Source organism: Periplaneta americana, chromosome 2, assembly GCF_040183065.1.
Source record: "Periplaneta americana isolate PAMFEO1 chromosome 2, P.americana_PAMFEO1_priV1, whole genome shotgun sequence".
Classification (NCBI taxonomy): domain Eukaryota; kingdom Metazoa; phylum Arthropoda; class Insecta; order Blattodea; family Blattidae; genus Periplaneta; species Periplaneta americana.
Window position 1 is genome coordinate 98,388,063 of NC_091118.1, and position 20,658 is coordinate 98,408,720.

General features: G+C 38.3%; 1 protein-coding gene across 1 annotated transcript in view; it reads left to right on the forward strand.

Annotated features, from left to right (window-relative positions):
* Nucleotides 1–20,658, forward strand: part of ko (Stork-head domain-containing protein knockout) — a 698,943-nt gene that overhangs the window by 158,269 nt on the left and 520,016 nt on the right. The gene's annotated exons all lie outside the window — the stretch shown is intronic.

Sequence of the window (20,658 nt, forward strand, 5' to 3'; positions counted from 1 at the left end):
TTCATTTGTGTAAGAAATAATTTTAAAGTTTTTACTAGGAAAAGAATCCCACCGCATCCTGGATTTTAAGCCAGGTTCTTACATTCCACGGTTTGTCGTTCTCCTGTTGAAGTGAATTCTGCCATGGACGTTTTGTTTATACTTAATAGCCTACCCTTTCAACTTCAAACAACTTCTTTTTTGTATTTTCTTTTAGTTTGTGTCAATTTTTTTATAGCATAGGATTTAACCTTGAGCTAAAGTTAAACTATTCCGTCAGCCACCTAACAGTTCCGGAAAATTGAAATCATCAGAGTTCAGCTCACCTACCGGCCGGGAACAGACGCATCTGACATATTTGCATGGCCGTCATAGACTGCATCGTTATAGATCCGGCGTATTTTTACTCGTATAACTTTGATTAAGAATAACATGCACACAATTATATTTTTATTTCATGTTGAGCACTAACCTGTGTTATAGGAGTTGTTCCGAACGGTGACTGTTTGAATTCACACATTTCCGACACATTTTTTTAAAAGAAATTGTTACTCACATGCGAAGTTTTACGCATTTCCGTAATATGTGCAATTTTTTTCTTATATTGCCTTAAGTTCGTCTGTAGTATATGTATTATTTTTGTATATTCAGTGTGAATAGTGTGAATAATAATTTCATAAAAAGATGTCTGGAAACTGTGAGTGCAAATGGACCCTACTTGGAATAACTCTTATAATGTTATGACACAGGTTAGTACTCATTATGAAATAAAAGTAGCCTATAACTGTTTGCGTGCTATCATTATTCAAAGTTACTTATGAGGAAAAATAAGCGGGAGGTTACGGATTGATAATGATGCAGTCTATGCCTGCCATGCAAGCGTGTCTACGGGCGTGATGCCAGCTGAAAGTTCTGTACTTGTGGTTCCCTTCTCTCACGTGAAGATTTCGCATGTGTAAATATGTATTCAACATGACTTAAGTCCGATATTTGAGACAACAAAACATACAGTAGTAAAGGAATGTGGACTCACTCTTTGTGGTAAAATCTCGTTAGAATTCTAAGTCAGGACTTTCAGATATCAATATTATCGTCGTCTTCCTCATTAACATCATCATTATCCACTACAAGACTTGTAGACATACATACGTATCCAGTTTGATTTCTCGATTCTTCATAAATTCTCACCATCTTTCAGTCAGACAGTGGGTCGTCCCAGTCTTATTTTATGGGTTGTAATGGCTTTTTAATTTCTCTTGTATATATGTGTTCAAAACAATCTTTTCATATGGTGAAGAATCGGTAGAACGGAGAAAAATTCTCCTAGTCGTAATGAGTGCACCTCTGTACTTGCGATTGGACATTGTGTCTGCTGTCACACATAGGCCTACTGTGACTCGGTACACGAGGGTAGGCCAACAAAGGGGAATACAGTAGGTAGAACTTAAAATTCAATCTGGTATCGGAGCTTGAATCGGGTGTGGCTTACTGGACAAAGCGCCAGCACGTAAAGTTGGAAACCCGGGTTCGAGTCCCGGTGTCGGAGAGAATTTTTCTCCTTTCTACCGATTCTTCACCATATAGAAACGCAGAATTACTGCATTGAAACTCCATATGTACTTCGGTACATCATAGTAATACAGTCTTTTCAGTTTTATACATGTCAGTTCACTGATCGTTAATTCATCAGTTATGTTTTCTAGTTCAGGAATATATTTTTTCTATTGAATTTCATGTCTATAGATGCTATTCGCCTTAACTGATCTATGCCCAACGTTTAAGATCCACAACCATAGAATAATGAAGATAAAGAACAGGCTACTTAGATACCTAGTAACTTGATTACCATTGTTTCGCAGTGGAGGGCGTATACTAAGAATCACTTTTTCTTCCATCTACTTCTTGCGTGTAAGAAGCGCCGGCTACAGGGATTTTCATATTGACATCGGCGGTAATCTACGTAGTTGTGGTCAAGCAGACCTGCTCCGAGATGACGAAACATTTACGTAAGCAAGGTCGTCTTACGTTTTTGCCTATTCACCTTGGTGATTTACTCGCTTCGCAGGGTTTCACAAGTAGCTTTATACAACGGGCATGCTTCGGTGGTGATGTTCCCTCTTGACTAATGGTGCGGTGAGAAGAGAAAAAAAAAATTGCTTCATAAACAAGAGAAAGGGTGAACAGTTGAAGGTCTGAGATGTTTACTCCAGTGTGGCCATGTGTATACACAACCTTTAGTCGGGATGACTTCTATGAATGGCAACTTATCCATATAAAACAAGGTCCAAGGAGAGCAGTCTGCATAAACAGTAGTATGATTTCACAACGATGACGACAGGACATAGTTCTCAACCCATTAGCCTATTATAAGGGATTGTGTGTCCGTTAATTTGCAACATTATATTTGATAATGGTAAGATTCTTGTAACCGAGGTCATATAATTTGAAGTTTACAGTGAAACGCTACGTTACCTTATATGGGACCTGCTCTGCGAGGACGAGGTTACGTGTTCCTACAAATGGCAACGATAATCATGCCGTGTTGCATAGTTCGTGGGGCTCATAAGTTGTGATGTCAATGAAATTTGCAGAAAGTGCTGAATGTTTTGCATTGGAATAGTACTAAATTATTTATTTTATTTTGCAGTATTAAGGAACTAGGTCCTTTCTGCTAAGTTGCTGTGTAAAATTTCTTGTAATCTGTTGAGAAATCTTTTGGTTTAATCTGTGTAGCTTATCAATCTGTTACACGACCGCGAAATTCAGAGCCTCCCTTCTGCGATTTGCAGGTTCGTAAGAATCTTTCACAGGCGAACTTGTACAGTATAACTCGACCTGTAACTTAGTTGACGAAGGTGCGACAACAATAGAAAATACAACAATTTATTACTTGTGCCGGGTTTTTTTATTTTATTTATGCTATTAGAGGAAATCGGAGAATAAAATGTAACAACTTATTGAGATACAATACTTTCTTAAATATAATTTTGATCTGTTTCGATTAGAATAGTAAAAATGAGAGAAATGTACAATGTAGTGAAGATCACTAATGACGAATGACAAAATTACAGCTTTCCTTCGTGTAGGCGTTCTCCAATTCTGTTAGACAGTCTTGGCATTATTATTATTATTATTATTATTATTATTATTATTATTATTATTATTGTCCCGCGCCGTGACGTCGTGGTCTAAGGCATCCTGCCTGGGACTCGCGTTACGGAATGCGCTCTGGTTCGAGTCCTCATGGGGAAAGAAATTTTCTTATGAAATTTCGGCCATTGTATGGGACCGGTGCCCACCCAGCATCGTGAGGCACTTGGGGACCTACGATAGGTAGCGAAAATCCGGTTTCGCCAACCAGCTATAACGGCTGGGGGGATCATCGTGCTAACCGCACGATACCTCCATTCTGGTTGGATGATCGTCCACCTCTGCTTCGGCATGTGGACGTGAGGTCAGCAGCCGGCTGGTCGGTCTTGGGCCTTCATGGGCTAAAGCGCCATGGATTTACTCTCTTACTTTATTATTAGGGCCTATTATTACTATTATTATTATTATTATTATTATTATCATAGTTGTTATTTTAATCATCAGAATCATTATTCCGGGAATCAATCAACAGCAATGTTTTCTTAGCTTAAATTTTAACATTATTTTGTCATTAAATTTTAATGACTTTGATATTTATTTATTCATTTCCTGTATAGGTGTAGTTAGATTTCACTTAAAGAGGTTTTAATAATCGTTCATAATTTATTTACCTTTTTTATTTTTCTCATCTAATATTTCTTCACTTGCCCACCTGTTTGAAGTAGTGGTTAGCTTATCTTACTGCGAAACTAGAAGCCCAGAACCGATTCCTGGTTGGAACAAGTTGCCTGGTTGAGGATTTTCCGGTGTTTGTATACAATATGAATTTTGCATATAAATCTGGGCTCTGCTTATCAGTTAAACCAAGGCTAGTTGGAATGAGTCGAGGAGTTGTTACATGCTCGGGATTAGAAATCATTATCATGAATAGCTTTAAACGACAGTGAAGAGTGCGTATTTTAGTCAGTAGTGACCTTTCCAACACTGCTCTATGGTAGTAAAACAAGTACTACAGTACTAAAAAGATTTAAAAAATACAGTTCACCGCTGTGGAGTAACGAATAGCACATTTGACCGTGAAACAAGTGGTCCAGGGCTCAGATCCTGGTTGCAACAAGTTACCTGATTGAGATTTTTCCAGGGTTTTCTCTTAACCTACTAAAAACAAATGCTGGGTTATCACCTTCACCTCACTCAGACGCTAGATAACCATAGCAGTTGATAAAGGGTCGTAAAATAACCCAATAAAAGTACAAACTGCTGACGTTCATTTCCTGCGACTCCTCAAGGAATATACTGAGAAAGATAGACACACAACCAATGGCATTTGTGAGAGTGTGTTTGTGTCTCAGGGGCGGACGAAAGTTCTGTATTTAGATCATAGTTGATCACATTCAGTTATGCAAGCAGCTCTCAAGAGGTAGAGTGAAATGAGTGGAAATTTTGTGAGCGAATTTTCAGTTACAGAAATTCCACAGAGATGGCTTATTGTCAATGCCATAACGGTCACCAAAATACCACCGAATCTCACTAAATAGGCGTCCTGACATGATTATCCCTCGTATGCTAGCGAGTGTCGACTAGCATGGATCACTCCTGTTTGGCTGTAGCTCCCGCCAAATTTGGGCGTCGTCCGATAGGTTTCGAATAGTCGTGAGTGCTTCAGAGAAAGGAGTATCTGGCTTGCCATCTCCATTCGGCATCACTAAAATTCGTGTATACATCTCGCGGTCTATCTTGTATACTGGGTGATATAGGTAGACATTAGAATTAAAGTAAGAACGGGCTCCCGTATACGGCAAACTAAAATCACTGATCACAAACCTCATCTGATACAGCTGATGTGTTGTAGCTGGAGTGTAGAAATTAGTGCAACGTATGAACCAGTAGGTACCACCCATTTGCAGTCTAATGCTTACTGCCGCACGGGATATTCTGCGTGATGCGTAGCCTACTATCCTGTAAGCGTAGGTGTACCATAATGACACGAAATGAGAATAAGAATGATGGAAAGGGAAATACTGGTGGAATGAAATTTGTATTGTTGAGTAAATCCAGAGAATCACAGGAAACATCTCATTGCGTAATATCCGTCGCATTCAACGCTAGGACCCAGCGCAACCTAACCTAAATTAACCCAACCTATCCTAACCCAACTCAATCCAAGCTCGCGGAATAAGTCCACATTCTAGCTCCCGGAGGGGAAAGCAACGATTTGTAGGAAAGAATTAAAAGTAAGCGCAGTATTTGGGACAGTGACAATATATAAATTATACCGAATGTATAGGAAAATAATAGCAAAACAGATAAGCTAATGGAATGTCGACCGAGAGGTGGACGATCTCTTGGACGTATCAAGAAACATTGGTGGGGTCGTGAGCCGATAGAAGTTGCATCTAATACGCGAGTGAAGAATAATAATAAGAAGAAATAAATTCCAACCGGATTATTGTTACCGTACATTACATTTTATATTTTATCACATTAGATGCACCAATAACCGAATGGATAGTAGAACGGATTTGCATGCCTGAGACCTGAATTTAGATATATTTCCCATTTTCACTGTCATAGGCCTTTTGAAGAGTGCCAACGAGCGCCACACAGAAGCGGCTTCATAGCAGACGAACCACTTGAGCTGAGAACATAACAGGCAACGGGATGGAAATGTAATCAGTATAATATAGCATCATTTAAAAGCTGCTTATCTTGTTCAACATCAGAGAGAATATTCATTTATCCAACATTGCATACTATCACTGTATATACAAAATCGCGAAAGTGTTGTTTGCAGTACAGCTGTAGTTCAAAGATCGATAAGACAAATACAGTTACGTCACTTCTGCACATAAAGCAAGAAAGTTAGTCTTTGTTCTGTTTCTTGTGTTACTTGCACCCAGTACAAAGTGTTAATACAAGAATCTTTTTCCGTTTGTAGAGGGTATCTTTGAAGTGTTTTCTGTAAGTATGTCTACTGTGTTTTCAGTTGAAGAACTAAGTAGGTAATTTTAGGATACTGTACGTCGTGAATTAAGTGACGCAACTTTACCCATTGTGGCAGGACTTCAGAAAAAAGAAAACGCTTCCATCAATAACATATGTTCAATAATAATAATAATAATAATAATAATAATAATAATAATAATAATAATAATAATAATAATAATAATAATGACGGTGCTAATAATTAGGGAGAGGATTTTTAAATTATAATTATAAAATATTAGTACATTATGCAACGAGCCTATAATGATAGTAATTAAAACGCGAGTATGTTTGTTTATGAAACGAGCGCAAACGAGTTTCGTAATTTTCATACGAGCGTCTTAATTACCATTTATAGGCAAGTTTCATACGACTTTTTATGCTCGACCATATTTCTAACTTGAAATTATTCAGAAGTATTCATTTTATTCGTATCTGACTGAAGATCGGAAGTGACCTTGTGCATAGCTCGTAAATTGTGAGATGTGCGCAGACGCGAAAGTATTGATTTTTTCCGAGGAACAATAATGTCATGGACCTTGATTTAATCTAGAGAATAACATGAACTAATTTTTATATAACCTGGAAATTGATTTAGAATTGAAAAATGAGATGGCAGATTGAATTTATTTGAATATTATTTAAAATTAACGCTAATTATTATAGTAACAGAACATAACCTTCTGCGACAGTATTGGATTTCCAGCCTCCGTGACGTTTCCCTCGTTGTCTTTCGATTGCATATCCGAGAATAATCGAAAACCTGAACTTTAATGAATAGGTGTACTTTAATGACATGCATTAAAGGACTGCTACCAGATGTATAATTACTACATTTCGGCATGGTCGAGCATAAAAGTTATTTAAAACATTTTATGTGCTCAGAGTCTTTAAAATATGCAGTAAAAAGTGATAAAACATTTTTATGATAATAAATTTCCTCTGTATTTCCTTATCACTTCCGACTACCCACGTGACCCACATTCCTGCCTGGGTTTCTCGGGCGCGGACAAGTGCTGGATAAAAAGAGGAATGGTTCGGCGAGTGTGATGCTGCGTGGCTGTATAAGCCAAGCTGGTCTGTCAGTATAGTATATTTTCATTTGAGGGTAGGAAATTTCCTGCACGTAATTTTGTCTAGCAATAATTTTGATAATACGTATGTCTACGTCTAATTAAAAGAATTATTAAATGTGTAAATCTGCTACATTACAATTTTTATTTTATAAGTAAAGAATATAAGAAAGTACGCAGATTGTAAAATGGTGATACATAAAAAGGTGAATTTTGTATTTTTATTAAGTATAATTTGAATTGGATTTGAGTGAGATGGGATATGATGGTAGGAACTGGATTAATCTTGCTCAGGATAGGGACCGATGGTGGGCTTATGTGAGGGCGGTAATTATCCTTCTGGTTCTCTAAAAGCCATTTGTAAGTAAGTATTATAAAATTTGAATGATAATAAGGCATGATCAAAATTTCGATTAGTTCAGGGGCGCCTATATGTAGGCCTATAAGAGAAACATTTAGACCTAAGAATCCGTTCTTGGTAATGATGGTGGTGAAGATGATTGATGATTATGATAATGGTGGTGGTAGTGAAGATTATTGTGATGTAGTGGTGGTGATGATGAAAGGAAATCCAGCAGTATTTTAATCAACTGATACGACAGCTTCTCACCCTATGGAAAAAGGTTCTGTCCCGGACATATTCTGTAATGAATAGAACAGCTATGGAACACGTTTTCTCTGAGTGCTTCGATTGTCTCTGTCAGTTTAATTCCACTATTGTTAAGTTATCGCCATGTTATCTTGTTCCACTCTCTGAATAACATCTGCAGCTTTAAATGAAGTATCGAATGAAGATTACCTAATAATATATGGAACATTGTGATAGCAACTTACGAAAACATATAGATCAATCTAATAAATCAGACATCGTATTAACCGATAACCATAATCGAAAACATATCTGTACCCTTCTCTTAAAATCTTCATGTTAATTAAAATATCACCAGCTGGTAACGAAGATAAAGCAAATATGAAAACGAATATCAGTTGCGTTAGTCCCAATAATCACCTCAGTTACAGGAGTTACTTCGAAGACATTAACAACAGTTTAAAGGTATTAAATCTCTTTGATCCATTACAGCACTAAATTGAGAAACAAACTCATGATGAGCACATGTCACATAGCAATAAAATAATTGTTGTGGAACAAAGCCTTCAAATTTGCATTCACAAGGATGTTATACACTCGTAATGTATAAAATAAAACTGAAATACAGTCAACTCCGGATATAGTGAACCCCTGCGGACTTACATATTTCGTTCACTAAATCCGAAGTATCTCTCCCCTAACCTTAAGTGACAGGAATGAACAAGAAAATAAAATACTATACAGTAATTTAAATATTTCTTTTTTTGTGGAATGGATTACACTGTATACTGCATACTATTACTCACAGTTGATTTATTTAAACTATGCTTTCGACCCACGTCCGCTTGTGAAAGACCACGTCCAATTTCACTTATAATATTCGTCTTATCTTCCAAAGAAAACACATTACGCTTCGACATTTTTATACAGTACAATCACTGTTCGAACACTAGAAACAGACTGATCAGATAGAAATGACAAACGCTGTTATGGTGTGACTGCGTACTCAGCCTTGAAATTTCCTGGATCACTTAATGGACGGGGTTGATGGAGTTTGAAAGCAATCGGAATCTCACTTTCATTTATGCTCTGGCAGAATGTCTGTCCCCTTTTAATAAAAGAAGGCAATTTCATTTTCCGTTGTTTCGATACTACCCATCATAATGAAAATGTTTTTGAGGACAAAAGGCAACTCTTTGACGGTGGAGTAGTTTGCCTGAGAACAAAATAACAACCCTTCGACGGTGGAGTGAGACAAGGTCGTCACGTTTGTCATGATGAAATTGTTGTAACTTCAATTTTTAAGGTTCACTATAACCGAAGCGAGAGTTCACTATAAACGGAAATATTAATGTATTTTTTAATGTATGCGGGTCGGGACCAACGATTTAGGTTCACTATAGCCGAATGTTCACTATAACCGAGTTCACTATATCCAGAGGTAACTGTATTACTATTATCTGTACTACATTATATAAGCAAAAATTATATCAATATATCTCAAATTGTGAACGCAGTTGCGTTAAGCCCATGTAGTTGTACAAGTGGCAAGACATAAAATTAATAATATTAATGTTACATTTCCGAAATACAAGACATTTTATTGAACTGCTTTCATCCTCTGGAACGTATTTTAACAGAATAATAACACTCCTTAATCTGTTCCTTATTATATAGTTGGTTGATTATATATATGAAGATTAATAATAGTGATGATAATAATAATAATAATAATAATAATAATAATCAGAGTGTGAATTCACGGGGGGGGGGAAGGGGATGAATTCCCAGGCTTGTAAAATTGTTTCCCTGGCTGATGATAATATTTTTCTCTGTCAGAGAAAATGATTTTCCCCCTCTTGTGTCCTAAACTAAAGATTATGTTTATTGATTATTGCCTTGGTCTGTGAATGTTGCAAGCTAGTTGCAGTTTTGTAACCACGATAACATAACTAAATTTTCCATGAAAGATTCTGGCTATTGCTACATGTAGCATACGCCGTAACTGCATCTGACGTAGTGTTTATGTATCCCTGATGCAGACCACGTCAATACAGGCATAAGATAGGAACCAATACCCATCTTGCGATCTTTCCTAAAGTCTAATGGGTAAGTGTTATTTTCATGGGTAACGCTTATGTATACATGGGTTTAAGTACAGACTGTAACTCCAACATGTCCTCGTCGAACATCCCGCACTATCAAATTTCCCTTTCGTTACTCCAAGCACTGCATACACAGATTTGCTAGAATTTAGTTCAACACCGGACAACGGGTGGCTCGCGCAGCACACTTTGAAAACCGGCGCCTGCTTGAAGTACGCAATGTAAACCTCACGTGCATGCCAATGCGAAATATATACGTATTGTAACATCAGTTTTAACTGGGACACTGCCAAGAGAACTCACAGTACAGTAGGCTACTTGAAAACAAACCAGCTAGTCATTTTCTTCGCAGTTCTTGCGCTGAAGCAAAGAAATCCGATCATTTCAGGGAGAGGTAGGCTACTGTAGGCCTACATGTCTCACACATCACATCGTTGTCGTGTTCTTACCATTTAACTCCAATTACTACGCGCTATGAATCAAAAGTAACTATTACTCCATTTGACTTGTGGGTATTGCCTCTAATATCTCCATTCGTAATCTGTACAGAAATATGCACTGCTAGCTATGAGAATATTAATATTACTGTGCACTTAACTGCGGAATCCCGGCCAAATAAGTCACTCAGCTGAGTGCGCCCCTTGTATAATGGCAGTTGACTTGGACATAAAACGTCAACATATATGCCTAACTTGGAGTCAGGCCACAAAGGGAAACATCGAAGGAGGAGAGTTCGGTTCGGTGCTGTGGATTGAAAACGGCGTAGCTCAGTGGTCAGAGCGCTTGGTACGTAGAACCAAGGACCCGGGTTCGATCTCCGACGTCGGAGCGAATTTTTCTCCTCAAATATTGCTCTAATATGGTTATACAAAGGATAGTTGAAGGCCGATGGCCAAAGATGATGTGGAGATGGTCGCCTATAGAACGCAAAGACGCAAGAGACCCACACTAACCTGGAAGGAAGATGTCCTTGAGGCTATATAAGCACGAGGACTTCAAGATGGTGATTGTTGCAACATTCCCGTCTGGAAACTAGAAACGATACCAGATGCAGATACCTCGCAAAAGATAATGATGATAATTTCTGCTTTTATGATCTGATCCTTGTGTCCCATTCCCTTAATATCACTGTTAAAAGTTATTCAAGAATTAGCGAAATTCCGTGACTAGTTAATTGTGTGATCGTGTAGGCCGTTTACAAGGTGCCAGTTGGCGGTCCAGTTGAGGTGTCCAGTAACTGGATTCCAGCTACTGTTCCTGTGTAAACACATCAGCCAGTAGCTTGGCAGGCCAGTTGGACGGCAGAAGGCCATGCCAGTGAATTGAAACATTTTTGTTTTCACTGTCTACTGGCGTTCCCCCATTACTTCACAGTCCAGTTGCTGTCACTGTTTAGACAGTTTAGCCTACATACAGTACACTGGCTAATTGCTGACGGACAGTACACACGTGGAAGGCAGTTTTTTGTTTTCTTAAATAATTATAATTTTCAAACAAAATGTCGGGCAGATGGAGTGAGTAACAAACAATGAAGTTTGGTAATATGTATAAAGGCTCTGAAAATTTATTGAATATATTTACTCCTGAATCAAGGCCGGTTGAGCTGATCTACTATCTGTTGTGAACAACAGTCCAGTTGGGAATCCAGCTACTGCCAAACTAACACGCCACTAAATGCTAAGAGCACCGCTTCTTAGAACGCTGGTAACGGACAAGAGAGATAATGCGATAGATAATTTGAAAAATATATGAGCAGCACAATTAGTGTGACACGGATGTCCGCATTTTTACACATCACTGTTTATTTACTTTCGTACTGCGCGCGCTGACCCAGGAACCATACTGGATGCCGCGCACCTGTCCGGAGTGCGTACCGTATGTACGGAGAGAGCCACTTGAACCACTGTTGCTCGCTCGCGACTACTTGACCAGCGATGCGTGCAGTGCCCCACTGTCGCCTGACTACTTGCGGCACACATCGTATCGGGAACACTGGACTTCTCGCGACCGGAAGGGCGCGGTTCGGACCCTGATGAGGACAACGGACATTTTTCCTTTTTCATCTTTCTTGATCGATTCTTATGCCAAGTAGCTGGTCAGATATGAAGCCAGAAATTCACTAAGAATGATTCTGTTGTGGCCGGTATAGATCGACGAAAAAATTATGGTAATGAAGATGAGGTAATTATATGTTGAAGATGATAAAGTGATAATATTATGAAGACGATTATGAATTTATGATAATATGATGGCGATGGTAATGTTAATATGAAGGAGATGGTAGTTATGGAGATGGTGATGATAATACGGAGACGTTACTATGAAGGGGATGATCATGATCAAACAGCAGGTTTTGGGTTCCTATACTGAAGGTTAGGTGTACGTCAATTGCAGGGAGGTCATTGAACTCATTGCTACTCTCCCTCCGTACGCCAAGGGACGTGGCGTAATACCGCTGTGTAGGGATCGAAAATCCGCAGTCTGGTGATGATTAGACATGGGAAGTTAAGGCACTAAAAAAGTATTTTAGGCTCCTAAAAGGCTCTAAAAACAACAAAAATAGGGCAATAAAAGGCATTGAAATTATATTGGATCACTCACAATTCATAAAGTAAACATCTGTGAGACTATAAGTAACTTAACAAAGTACACTGGAAAAGTAGTTTCTGTGTTCTATGGACTTGTTTCACTTTTACTTATTCATCCACAACTTCACGTCCATAATTTGAGTTACAATAAGCAACAAGGAACTTTTCAAGATTAACACACAAACTTCTGTCACGTTTATTGAACAAAATCAGTTTATATGCTGAGAAAGATCTCAACGTATATTGATATGACTGGAGCATACTTAAACAGTTCCATCCTGGCTACATAATAATCGTTCCATTAGTAGTGAAAGCAGGAAATTCTGCTACCCACTGATGATATAAAGAAGCTTTCGATGTTTTCAATTTTGGCATTTTTCACCATACAACAGTACCCTCACAGAGACAATCCTAGACTGAGTGCGTACTTCGTGTTCTCAACACAGTGCTGGAGTCAGAAGGCCAAGGTCGATTCCGGAGTAAGCAAAACAACAATGCTGCATTGCAACAGTGTGTCCAATATCTATGGCTACTGTAAGAACTACAATTTTCTTATAGTTTCTAACGCAGAAATAAATGCAGTATTGTTGAGTGAATAGTCATATAAAGAAAAAGGCAAAAAAGTACATATAAAAGCAAAAAAAGGGCAAACAAGTATATATTAAAGCAAAAAAAAAAGGCGTTAACGGCAAAAAAGGCAAGATCAAACTTCATCAGAATGCTCCATTTCTCACGATTCGTGCACATTTACTAAAAGCCTTTAAATATGAGCATTCAAATAAAATATGCATTTTGCTAAACATCCGATGTCTAGTGATGATAATATGGAGATGATAGTAACTTATATGTAAATGTGATAATGCTATGGAATTGAGACTATGAAGGAGATGGTGATGATAATATGAAGGAGGTCATAATGTGGAGGAGAAGGAGAAGCATTGGGTCATTCAGGTACTTCTAGATTTCCATGCGTTCATGAGGTGCTGTGGTCGGCACCACTCTCTGATCACCTTTTACCCCTGAAATGACTCGATACCCAATGAGGGGGAGTGGGTCCCCGAAGCTTGTCTGGAAGTTTGATAACGAGGAAAATCCCACCACCAACTGGGATTGAACCCGATACCTTCCAGTCCGTAGCCAATAGCTCTATCAACTGATCTACCGGTACCCATCATTATAGCCAATAAGACGGTAATAGGCCTATCGTTGTAAGCACCATGATTTCTAATCCCCTACTCATCCTGTATTAAATTGATTATTTATCAGATCTTTCCTGGAGATAAGATCCTGGTGCTGACCACTCTGCTGTTCCTTGTATCAAGGTCGAGAAAGCATGGAATCTCTACTCTCTTTGTTGTGTATTTGGTGTGGTGATATAATAGTATCATCTTGCTCGCTGGTAATGTAAACGTGGGAAATGGCACTTAAAGTAACAGCTCAGAAGAGCAATAACTCTTGAGTATGAGCTCCTAATGATTTGGGGTTGATGGAGGTGGAAAACACTAGAATTTTATGAGGGCCATAAACTGTAAAGGGGAAGAATCGGTTGCTTACATTCCGAGAGGCAAGATTGTCATTGAGCGAGTTGAATGGTTGCCTTGACAACAGCATCACACTTTCCCCTTTCATGGTTCAGTACTCAACTGTCAGTACGAAGTAATCTTGGTCGTATGTCCATCATCACACTGAAATCACTCTATTGTTTATTCCGTGCTTAACATATTCAAATTGCTACTTGCAACTTATTACGTAAAATGACTTTCATTCATATTTCTTACAAAGATTGTGTAGGTGCACGCAATTACAGTGGAGTAAACACGACAGTCCTTCAACTTTTCTCCGTCTGGTCACTTGAAATACAGAGAATGTTGCAACTTAGTACATTTACTCAAGATGATTGTGAATCCCGAATCCTTCTGAAAAAGAAAAAGCGTATAATAGGTTTTACGTGTAACAATTAATTACTTAATTAAATTACCAATGACATTCATGTCTGTAGTTTTTTTAACTGTTAAGACACACGGAAATCAGTCACTCAGTAGGTTTTTAATGTGTAACATATTTTCCGACAGTTCTCCATTCTTCTCTGTTGTCGCACTGATCTTTAGATCTAGTAGAAGTAATTTCTTATCAATTATCTCTACTGGTAATTTATTCTTCCAAGCTGTTGTAGACCGTCCTCTCTTGCGCTTTCTTTGATGTATCCTTTAAGATATCTTTGTGACATCCATTTTAACACACTTTTTATATCCTGTCTTCTTGTATCCTGTTTATATAAACACTTTAACTGCTATATATGTAGCTCAAAATTATTGTAGATTTCACTCCCATCGTTTTGTATTATTCCTAATTTTGCCCTTTCTAAAAACTCGCGCCCAAAAAAAGAAGATAGAGTTGCATTTTTTTTTTTTTTTGCTTTGCACGATACTTTTTTTTATTTATTTGTAATCCAAAAGGAGTATGACATTCTGGCGGCTTAATTGGATGTATGTCGTACACAGATCCCAGTGATATCGTGCATTGTAATAGCTTGTAATATTACTTCGATATTGATTAAAGTTGGCATTAAAATTCACTAGGCCAACCAAAAATGCTATTAAACAAACCGTTCAAGAGAAAGAAACGTCTGAGCGATCTCCATTGAGAACAAAAATGGTTCTTACAAATGACCTTAAATTGCATGAGATAACTTTATTACAAAGAGCGATTCGAAATGGTCATGCGATCTTACGGCAAGCAGTAAATGTTGACTACATTCACGACTTATAACTACAGGTAAACTAATACTATTACAGAAAAATATTGAAAACTATGACAATGTATTTTACAGTTAGAATAATACAACTGACTTCAATATAATTATTATATTTATTCGCTGCATAGGCAGCTTGTTCGGCAAAGTCTTTCAGAGGAACAAACCGATATTGAAAGACATAAAAAAGAGCACGTGGAGATGTTGAAAGTAATGACAGCGAATTAAATTTCGCAGCAGAGTAGGGTTGGTATGGAAATGCAAGGGAAGATAGGAGTGACGGTTGACTGTATATGTCCTGCAACTACGTGTTTAGCAAACGTCACAAATGTATCAGGATTCCCAATTTGTTCGCCAGCTGTTCTGAGTATTATAGGTTTCTAGGCTTGTTCATAGTGTTGAGAGACGTATGTTCATTACAATTTTCTTGTATAGTAAACCTTCCTTCATTGCATTCAAATAGAAATTTCTGTGTATGAATTAGTGGCGAAGCTCTTAGGAGCTTTTGAGGCTTAGTCTAACCCCCCCCCCCCAAATTGAGTTATTATTCCTAGTAACAGTAGGCGTATAAGTTCGTAATAACGATGTATCGTAACACTTGCACTCCGATCCTACTATACATTAAGTTCACTGTTGGCAGTTATTCCAGTACGGAGAGAGCAGTGCGAGCCGCGAGGCTTGTGGCAAAAGCGTCTAAAAACATAGCTATGAACTTGACTCGCAAGCTTGAGATGGGACCGGGGAGGGGGTATCTATTCGCTACTTGCGTACTAAACGAGGCTATCTCTCCGTCACAATATTACGTCGCGCTATGTCGGTGTTCTCTGAAAGCGGTGTATTGTTGAGTTTAGTTTAGTTCAATCAAAAGTGCCTGCGTGTATGTGTTGCATATTTATTTTGTGTAAAATGACTCCTACTGAGAGATCATTGAGGTCATTATTTGTAGAATTAAAAGAGAAACCGTTTTCAAGTTAAACACATGAAACAAAATATGCTTACAAAGATAGGAGATCGACATATTAAAATAGCGGATGGAGGAAGGAAAAACATAATTTTTCAATTTTCATGGTATGAGAAATATACCTAGATAAGAATAAAGAAGTGTATATAATATTTGGAAAAGGCGTTTAACAGAGTGAATTGGAACAAACTGATGGACATCCTGAAAAAAAAAAAGTGTGGATTGAAAAGGACGAGTCAAAGTCAAGATAGAAGAATTGTCAGAAGGAAGCGAAATAGGGAGAGGAGTATGACAAGGATGCCCTGTATCATCTACTCTGTTCAACATCTACTTAGAGGATTTGGGGAAGAACTGTTTTCAGAACATGATAGGGGTAAAAGTAGGAGGAAGAAGAATAAAGTGCATAAAATTTGCTGATGATATGGCTTTAGCAGAACAGGAGACGATACTAAGGGATATGCTACAGGAGCTGAATGACATCTGTGAGCAGTATGGACTGAAAATAAATGCAAACAAGACAAAGACCATGGTTGTCGCAAGAAAAATAAAGAAGGTAAATTTGCGAATTCTAAATGAGACAGTAGAGCAAGTGAACAGCTTCAAATATTTGGGATGTACTATAAGTAATAATATGAGCTGCAGCCAGAAGTCAAAAGGAGGATAACAATGGCCAAGAAAGCTTTTAATATAAAAAGGATCATCTTCTGCGGACCTCTGGAAAGAGAACTAAGGAAGAGACTTGTGAAGTGCTTTGTGTGGAGTATGGCATTGTATGGGGCAGAAACATGAATGTTACAACGAAATGAAGAGAAACGAATAGAAGCATTTGAAATGTGGATATGGAGAAGGATGGAGCGTGTGAAGTGGGCAGACAGAATAAGAAATGAAGTTGTGTTGGAAAGATCAGAAAGAGAAAAAGGAATTGGTTGGGTCACTGGCTGAGAAGAAACTGTCCACTGAAGGTTGCACAGGAAGGAATGGTGAACGGGAGAAGAGTTCGGGGCAGAAGAAGATATCAGATGATAGACGACATTAAGATATGTGGATCATATGCAGAGACTAAGAGGAAGGCAGAAAATAGGAAAGATTGGAGAATGCTGGGTTTGCAGTGAAAGATCTTCCTATGGACAAAACACTTATGTATGTAAGAAATATCCTTGGCTAACAGGGTACTTTGAGACATAGAAGTTATATTGTTATACCTGTATTCTGTTTGGGGATGCAAATGATCACTCATCTTATTGTGGGCTCTGTGTCACAAAAATGTTTTGATGAAATGCCGACAAACATCTGCTCTATAAAAATGATACAAGGTAAGCAGAGTTTTCCAACCTACCAAGTATTTACACCTCAGCTTCGCCACTGGTATGAAAACAATGTTGGGGTAGATTTTTTGAGATTACTTATTATTGCCTTGCCACATTTCTCTCATTTCTCCATAATTCATGATCATCTTTATCAGTGATGAAAAAAGCAAGGGGAAACTACTGGCCCATCCCAGGAGACCAAATTGATAAGCCTCCTACAACGATTGTTCCACAGGATAAGTGACCACGAGAGTCTTTGCACTAGGTTCAGTGTACCAAAGCTTAATGTTTGACGTAATGGTGATGACTGATGAGAGTCCCTCTAGTTAGACAAGAGGAGACTTGTGTTAGCTATGCGCTATAAAATCGTTCAGTTGTGAAAAAGTAAATTTCAATCTGCATTTACTTTCTCCCATTAAAAATCAATTACCTATTTGTGTAAAGGAGATATGAACAAATAATTTTGGCGTACCTTTAACTGAACGGCCGGAAATCCAGATTCAAATTCCAAAAAGTCCAAGTAGAATTACATAGTTGTGGACAAAGACTGTGTAGGGTCTGATTTCCTTTTTCACCTGTAGCTATAACTGGTTTATGACCTCTTTATCATTCCATGAGGAAAATCTCGGCCTTATTTATCTCTCAATACTGAACATCTGCGAATACATAATAGGTGATCCATATTTTATCAGAAACTTGGGCTGAAAATATTTAATTCAGTAGATCTAACTAAATAACTGTGCCGTCAGAGTTTTCGTCTCTAGGCCACATAAATTTACGATGTAAGCGCTATGTATTCCTCGTCCCATTCATTTCACAAAATTCTTAAACCACTTTGATGTAGGCCTTGACCTGGGGTCAGAACTCTTGATTCAACTGGACAGAGAGGAGTTAGAAGTAGAGATCGTAAGTTTTGGTGTCAGTAAATATTGCCATCAACACGACAGTAAGGTCAGCACTTTAGTACCGGTACCTGAACTGAAGGGTCGCAAGTGTTTCCTGTGAAGGTCAAACATATATCAACTTGAAATCGTGTGTACACGAATTCCATTTTCTATATCCGCATGCATATTTTAGTGTTGATAAACAACGATAGAAGCAATACTTTCATGGACAACTAGGCTACTATTAACTTCGATAACAGTTGTGACATCTTACGCACGTGTCCACCTGTAGAGTAACGGTTAGCGCGTCTGGCCGTGAAACCAGGTGGCCCGGGTTCGATTCCCGGTCGGGACAAGTTACCTGGTTGAGGTTTTTCTGGGGTTTTCCCTCAGCCCAATATGAGCAAATGTTGGGTAACTTTCGGTACTGGACTCCGGACTCATTTTACCGACATTATCACCTTCATCTAATTCAGATGCTAAATAACCTAAGATGTTAATAAAGCGTGTAAAGTAAACTACTAAAAAAAATCTTACGCACGTCCTTATTCAAAGTAATCTCCCAACTACAACCTTTGTCTCCAGTATACAAAGAGTGATCAAGGATGTTTGGTGAATGAAGAATACCGATTCTGTGGAGGTGTTCGGCGATACAGTCGTGTTCAGTAGAGAGTTTGATTACAGTGACGGCTGATTGACTGAGGCAAGTGAGGCTAGGCCTGTCACTTGGCTTAATTGAAATCAAATTTTGTGCTTTTATATAATATATCAGTTATTTGAATGAAGAATATATCGCTGTAGAAGTATTTGAAATCTTTGTGATGTATATGGACCTGTTTTGCAGTAAAATTTGTTCCTGAGGCCAGGATCGCTCGTGCCGGGTCTGGCTTGTGATGTATATAGATCTGTTTTCCAGTAAAATTTGTTCCTGACGCCAGGATCGCTCGTGCCGAGTCTGGCTTTCAGGTTGCGCTTGAAACTTTGTAACTGAGGCACAATTCGTCTGGCCTCGTGGCCTGGTAAGCTTTCACGCCTCCCATCCATGATCCGGCCCTCAAGGGTGGAATGGAATGGGTATAGTGGTGACTTGTCTTCCTAAGTAGACCATAAATAACATAAAAATTCCCGCTCTTTGGCAGGCAGAGACCCACACTGTTCTCTCTCCTTATGTCACAGTTTATGACTCAAGCGAGGGTGTTGTACAGTAGTACAGTAATGAGCCTGGTCCAGTGTTGCTATATGTTTCGGGAAAATATAAACAGAAATAGATGGGAGAAATAATGATGATGTAGTTAATTCATTGTTAGAGTGTCCTTTTTCGAGAAGAAATGATATTGAAAGAAAGGAAGTTTTAAATAAAGAGGTAGCCTACCGAGATACCTATGCCATCGCTGACAATTTTTTCTGACAGGTAATCTTAAAACGCGAGTTTATATTGCATTCTGGTATGGACAGCTTAAATGGTTAAGTGGTAATGTGGTGCAAAAGAAACTAAAAGAAATAAACCTTGTTTGTTCTGTCAACGGGAAAAAATAAAGAGGAAAGAAAGAAAAAAAGGACAGTGTGTCTGCTGAAAGCTTCAGCGACCTGAAAAATATTTCCAGGGGAAATTCAAGAAATACTTCTTCAGCTGAGCATAATATGGATTGCTTCATCACACTCGAACGATCACTGAAACAAACTTACAGCATAACAACTTATTTGGTGAGTGACATTACTATTTTTGATAATAATAATAATAATAATAATAATAATAATAATAGGCATAATATTACAGTAATGACATTAATAATATAATAACAGTGCTAATTAATATCACGAATAAACATTTCCTATCGGAGGCGCTTAAACTAGTTGCATCTGGCCTCACCGAGGATTTCGGTCACCGACCGCTACTGAGCTTGAATTTTGCGTGATATATCTAAAATTTCTTATGTATATTCATTGCATACAGGCCTATTCCCATTTCTTATTTACTGCTACAGTTTTAATTCCGGACTCACTCTTCAATTTAGTACCGTGTACTTCCACTGTCATCGGTACTTCACAATTTCGTGAACAGTCCTGAAACTACGCAAATCTAGCTTTCAGGTATAGCTCCCCGTGAAGCAGATTTTAATAATTCCAAGGGAAATTTCTGAAAGCTAGATTTGCATAATGCACGTCACTGTTCGTTAACAGAAAACCACAGAGTTTTTGTGCACTCAGTGTTGTTCGCTTGACGGTTGTCGGCCCACTTTGAGGTCTGTGAATATAAAGGGAGAAATTGAGTCGGGGTGTTTGGTAGGGTTCCTAGGTAGCTCAGTTGGTAGAGCCTTGGAGCGTTTAGCCAAAGGTCCCGGGTT